This window comes from Berghia stephanieae, chromosome 3 (genome assembly GCF_034508935.2).
Source record: "Berghia stephanieae isolate SIO BIC M18660-M18661 chromosome 3, UCSD_Bste_1.3, whole genome shotgun sequence".
Taxonomy (NCBI): Eukaryota; Metazoa; Mollusca; class Gastropoda; order Nudibranchia; family Aeolidiidae; genus Berghia; species Berghia stephanieae.
This window is the reverse complement of record NC_088362.1, coordinates 58,430,517-58,437,485: the sequence shown is the minus strand read 5'-3', so window position 1 is coordinate 58,437,485 and position 6,969 is coordinate 58,430,517.

Here is a 6,969-nt window from a genome sequence, read left to right as displayed (position 1 = left end):
CTGCAAATACAGAACGAACCCGCATTTGTAGTACTACTGTAAATAACTACTAACTGAAATGAATGAATATCTACTCCTAATACTGCGAATAACGAAAACGACCGCCATCTACTATTCGCAGTATTACTGCGATAGAGGAAATCATTATTCGCAGTAGTATTGCGAATAGAGGTGGCCTATTATGATTATTTGTTTGTCTGTTGGTTTATTGGAGATTATCATTTTTGTTTGTTTTTCTCTCGTTTTTTTTTGTTTGTTTTTTTTTAGTTTTGTTTGTTTTTGTTTTGTTTTGTTTCTTTTTTTGTTAGTTTTTTTTTTCGTTTTTTTTGGGGGGGTGCGCATCTCACTGAGACTAATGGAATAAGTGCATAAAGTACAGATCATAATATACTAACGAAAGAGTGAAAATGGAGAGGCTTCGTATATGGGAACAATACAGACAACGGACGTTTCGGGTACAAAACCTTCGTCAGCACAACAATACACAAATTAACGTGGAAAACAAATCAAATCAAATTCAAAATAACTTGTATCATCTGTACTCATTGGTTGTTGGAGTACGAACTCCAACCACCGTTGAGTACAGACGATTCAATATTTATTGTTGTGCTGACGAAGGTTTTGTACCCCAAACGTCCATTGTCTGTATTGTTCCCATACGAAGCCTCTCCATTTTCACTCTTTCGTTAGTATTTTCACGATCACAGGCTTCAGGCAGTCCCTACCGTTTGTTTTAATTTACTGGATCATAAACTCGAGATTCTGTTTCATATTCAAGGCACGAGAAGAAAAGATCTCACAGTTATCAAGATGTTGTTTTTGTCTGACCAAAAACAAGCCAGTAAATGTGACCCTTCACCTCAAAAAGGTATTGTCAGGTTGGTTAAGATGTTGAAAATTGAATTTATAACCAGAAATATCAGACTTGTGTTGAGTTTTTGTATGTTTTATTGAGGAGAATGAATATCACATTTTAGGGTGCTAATGTCAACAATTTATATTATTGACCAGTTTGACATTTAATTCGACTTTTAAGCATATGGTTCGTTCCCAAATAGTACCGTTTTGAGACGATGGGTCACACATAATATAAATAATCTGATGTGATCATCCCTGGACATGTTTTATTGTTATTCCTTTCAAAAGACAAACAAGAATATTAAACTTGTTATTCTAACAAACAATAAATATCAAATCGGCTTAGTTGTGAATGAGAAGCTGGTTCCAGGAAGTGACAAATAATATTGTTAGATTGTTAGTATAAAAGAAAATCTAACAGACGACTTGCACTGTACGAAATATAAAAATATTTCCATATGACCTGCTGGTGAAATAAATGAAACGTTATGAAATATAAAATCGAAGTCTCAGGTTATATATTTTGTCTACCAAGAAGAGGGTAATTTTAATAGATTGATATTTAAAGGACGAGTTTTCTGGCCAAAAGTTTAAACACGTGTTTTCCCCCCCCCCCCCCCCCCCCCCCCATCCCCTTCCGTTGGCGTTGTGGTACGGCAGTAAATACGAACAGTCAAGATAATGGTTTAGAGGTCACAGTAGCTCAGTTGGTAGAGATCTTGTCTTACTGGCATATGGACCGATGTCAAATTCCGGGGGCAGTGATTGGGTCCCTTGATCTGCTAAACAATTGCTACAGAAACCTGGATAAACTCGGGTTCCGTTAACCTTGTGGATTTTAGGTACGACTTCGGGTGAAATCGAACCCCGCCTGTGACAAGCCAGCCGTCTTTTAAATTAGTTAACTGAAGCACCCTGGAACAACTCGTCCTTCAAATATCGATTTATTTAAATGACCTTCATCTTGGAATTTTTTTTCAAAAACCCAAAAAACTCAAACCCGGGTCCTTGCGAGGGTCATTTAAATCGATCGATATTTGAAGGACGTGTTTTCTGGCCAAAATTTTAAATACCAGTTATTCTAGAGTGCGGCAGTTAACTGGTTAAAACAACCGACCATAAACACAGCACGAGTTCGTGTCCCATTGTCGTAAAGTCATTATTCCCGCGTGATTTGGGTCATCGGTGGAAGGCACGGCAACCTCGCATTTCCTTATTGAGGGGAATTAAAAGCAACACGTTTGACCATTGATAATGCTGCACTGATAGGTTTATGACGCTGGGATGTCCATAATCTGTCTTGAAGGTCCGGCTTCTGGTGGGCGTTGATGAAGGGGCTGACACTAAGATGTGACCGCCGACCATCGTTCAGAATATTGTCTGAATTTGTAATTCTTGAGATTTTGTACACTCAAAATCCAAGGGGAGTTGGGGACTGGAGTTTGTTGAAATATGGGTTTTACTGTGGTGGTGATAGTAGTAGTAGTGGTAATAGTAGTAGTAGTAGTAGTAGTAGTAGTAGTAGTAGTAGTAGTAGTAGTAGTAGTAGTAGTAGTAGTAGTAGTAGTAGTAGTAGTAGTAGTAGTAGTAGTAGTAGTAGTAGTAGTAGTAGTAGTAGTAGTAGTAGTAGTAGTAATTGGTGGTGTTGTTGTTGTTGTTGTTGTTATAGTCAAAGTTACATACAGCCATCTTGATATCCTTTCAACACGATGCTAAACCATCGTATTAGCATGGCCTCATTTCGAAATAACAGGAGCTATGTTGAGGATTAGCATGGGGAAAGGAGGAAATATATGACAAGCGTTCCATGATCTCAAGTTACTAACTAGAACCAATCTTGATATTATTAGCTTTGGTCAGAGGAGTTTTGGAGTTAAAGCTGAGGATTTAATCTGTCACGATGGTTTTGTGACATGGTATCTGGATCCATCTCTGATCTTAAGACAGGATTTCGAATTTAATCCGTTATCAAGAAACTTAAAAGTGTATCAATTAAGTTGAGAGAAGATAGAGTGAAATGGTTCGGACATGTTAAAAGACGAGAGAGGGAGTACGTGGGAAGAAAAATATTGGATATACAATTAGCGGGAAAGATGAAAAAAGGGACGCCCTAAGACTAGATAGATGGATAGGGTGAAGGACGATTTGAAAAAAACTGGGACTGTAGGAAAATTAGTATATGAACCGAGAGGCATGGAGATGTGCAATTATTATGGCAATCATGAAAAGCTGAAAGAAGAAGAAGAAGAAGAAGAAGAAGAAGAAGAAGAAGAAGAAGAAGAAGAAGAAGAAGAAGAAGAATATCGATAGTGGATTTTGGCCATTTATTTATAATGTTATGAGGACCATTCCAGTTGGGAACTTCCTCCACACATGTATTCTCTTGAAATTGCGTCACAATGCAACGTTCAACCATATATTATGATTTGCAGTCTCAAGACCGATACCATTATGTGTGCATGTGGGCGAAGCTGCCACATCCCACTGGATTAGGGTGTCTGCCGTGACACAGGTCTAATCTGTTGGCCGCCAACCCCGAATGTCTCCTCTTACTGATGCAGAAGCCAGGTAACTTCTCTCCTTGTTTAGAAGAAACGGCATTCCCACTGTTTAACTCACTCGATCCTAGAGATTTTTGCTCCTTTTCAAAATTGGAAAAAAAAAATGCATTAAAAATGAGCATGTACATAGATAGTTATATTCAACTATCAATAACAAGCAAAAGCTAAAAATATTAGCTTTGATACTACGCCCATAATTTGTCTAAGAAAAATGTAATAGATAGGCATGGGGTAAAAGTAACCCCGGTTAACTACGGATTTAGTCGGTGTTAGGGTTGCGTGAGTTAAAGTCAGACCAAAGACTACTTTGAGGCAAACGTAAAAACTGTGAGGTGATATGGCAAAACCCTTCGATGTCAGAAAAATTCGAATTCCATATTATGTACATATTTGAAAAATACACCATTTCTGAACAAATGCAAAACTGTGGTTAACCTTAAACGTGTATAGATTAATACAAAAAATGAACGAGAGAGAGAGAGAGAGAGAGAGAGAGAGAGAGAGAGAGAGAAAGAGAGAGAGAGAGAGAAAGAAAGAAAAAGAGACGTAGCGGAGTTGACACACATATGTAAGGTCTTATGATTGTATAGTGGTCTTTTGATAGATGGTAGTTTTATCCTTTGCGTTGTGTTATAGATGATAATAACGACGAAAGAGTTCAAAAGCCGATGATGATAATTGAGTGTACAACATCAAGACATTCAAATAAAAATCCAGATTCCAAGTTTCATTTCTTACAGTTTATTGTTGTGATAAATTCAAAATCCAAATCATGATTAATTCCAAATACAAATCAAATAGCATGGTCATAATTCAATCGGTTTCATAAATTCCAAATCCGTAAAATCAGTCCAAATGTAAAGTCATTTTGCCTAAGTAACCATTTTCAATATACGTGGAATATTTCTAAGTCCGTAAAATAAAGATTCTTAGTTGGACACTAGGAAAGTGCAGCTCATCGTGAAGTAGAATCGTAGAATAATAGAATAGCCTAGAATCTAGCAACACTATCTTTTTCCCTTATTGCAAATTTTACCCATAATTCCATTAAAAACCACACCCTCTTGTAGTTTCGACAGTTCCCTGTCAGTCTACAATTCAACCCCTAAGAGTAAGACCAAATCATATTCAAACCTGAAACGTCAATTCCTACATATTAATGTTAAACCCTGCCTTTTATGATATAACGTGATTTTGATAAATGACCTTTTCACCTGTTCCAACATCCCTAAACCAATTTAAGAAAGATTGATTAACTAGTACTCAACACGATAACCTGTCCACTAACTTGGAACAAAAACTGCGTATCATTCACTGACCAAGTGTTACTGATATACTTGCGTCGTGTACTCACTAAACCCATTTGCTGATATAAAATTGACAATTTGGCACCAAAATTCTTAGATAATCTTTTGCATAAGCTAACTCTCTTACAGAGAGAGAGAGAGAGAGAGAGAGAGAGAGAGAGAGAGAGAGAGAGAGAGAGAGAGAGAGAGAGAGAGAGAAAGAGAGAGAGAATTAAAGAAGGAAATCGTGTGTGTGTATGTGTGTGTGTGTGTGTGTGAGAAAGAGAGAGAGAGAGAGAGAGAGAGAGAGAGAGAGAGAGAGAGAGAAAGCAATCGTGAGAGAGAGAGAGAGAGAGAGAAAGAAAGAGAGAGAGAGAGAGAGAACGATCGAAAGAGAGAGAGAGAGAGAGAGAAAGAGCGAAAGAGAGAGAGAGCAGAAAGGAAGAGAGAGAGAGAGAGAGAGAGAGAGAGAGAGAGAGAGAGGAGAGAGAGAGCAGAGAAAGAGAGAGAGGGGCGAGGGAGAGAGAATAAGAACGAAAGAGAGAGAGAGAGAGAGAGAGAGAGAGAGAGAGAGAGAGAGAGAGAGAGAGAGAGAAGATATTACAATAGAAACCAACAGATTGAATATTTCTGATCTCTGTGTAAACAAGAGTCACTTTTGTCTTTTTCATCTTAAATTTCTCATTTCTCATTATTCAATTTTAGGAATCCTGTTCACTCCACTGGGATATTCACATTGAGGCGGTGGGTACTGTATGGAATATTCCCGAAATCCGGTATTATCATAACCATATAATATAGGCAATTTCGCCCTGCCCATTTCATGTTGGGGCAAAATCTGCCAAGATAGTAAAAGCTGTGAAATTATTACTTTTTTATTGCTGCACGAGCGACATCTCAAGCAATCCAATTCGGGAGAGTAATTTCCCTTTGTTTTGTCGACCATCTCACTGACTTCGGCTATGTGGTCTAGTGAGTGATGTGACACTTGCCTTCGGATATGAAGGTCTTGGGTTCGAGTCCCGCTCTGACTGAGAGGTGCATGGTTGAGTCCTTGGAAAAGGCTCTTCACTCACATTCTCTCACCGTACTCAGGTGTAAAACGAGTACCTGGCCGTTAAAAGCGTTGTCTGTCTGAAAAAAAAATGTACTATCGCCTAGCAGGCGTCATGTTTATTCCTACATGTTAATTAAGTGTTGTTGATTACTAAGGACTTCTTGTAAAGCGCTTTGGCACATTTAGATGATATTTTTCTATTATTTGAAGAACGAGTTTTCTGGCCAAATTTTTACATACGTGTCTTTCCTGAGTACGACAGTTATCTGGTTAATTTCTTCCTTCTTTTTTTTTATGCATATACACCATCTCCTTCCTTTCTTTGTTTCAACAGGCAATGTTATTTCGCTCTTTGTTTAGGAAGAACCAATACAGAAAAAGAAAATAATATAGGTACATTATAAGCGAGCACTGTTACTGGCATTTTAGTAGGTTGTTTACGATGTTTTCATCAAAATTGCTTTGTTTATCGATGGAAAGGAAATGGCACCACTCAGCTCTTTGTTAGTATTTTATTTAGACCGCCTGATTGGGATTTTACTGAGTATCCATAAAGTCTTTCCTTGATTTCAAAGACTCATAATTCTACAAATCGTTACAGATATTTACATCTGGTTTTAACAACAAAAAAAAAAAAAAAAAAAAAAAAAATAAAAAAAAAAAAAAATAATTAAAATAAAAACAAAAACAAACAAACAAAAACAAACAACCAAGAAAAAAACAAAACAAACAAAAACAAACAACCAAGAAACTTAAGCTTTTATATAGCGCAATATTCGCTAAATGAGCTCAAAGCGCTTTACAAAGGGTCATTCCCTGACCAACAGCAACACGTAACATGTAGAACGAAATCTGACGCCTGTTAGGCTATAAGTACAATGTTTTTTTCTGATAGAAACAACGCTGTTAACGGTCAGGTACTGATTTTACAACTGAGTACGGTGAGAGAATGTGAGTAAAAAGCCTTTTTCCAAAGACTCAACTATGCACCGAGCGAACCCAGGACCTTCCGATCCTAAAGCGAGTGTCATACCACAAGACCACATAACCACCACATAGGTAAAAGCCATACATAGATTCTCATTCGACTTAGAGCCACATTTCATTACATCACCAAATTTACCACAATCAACATGAACTTAAAACACCTCATTTTTCTTTCCTTCTATTTCGGAATAGCAACATTACGACAAAATCACTTGGTCTC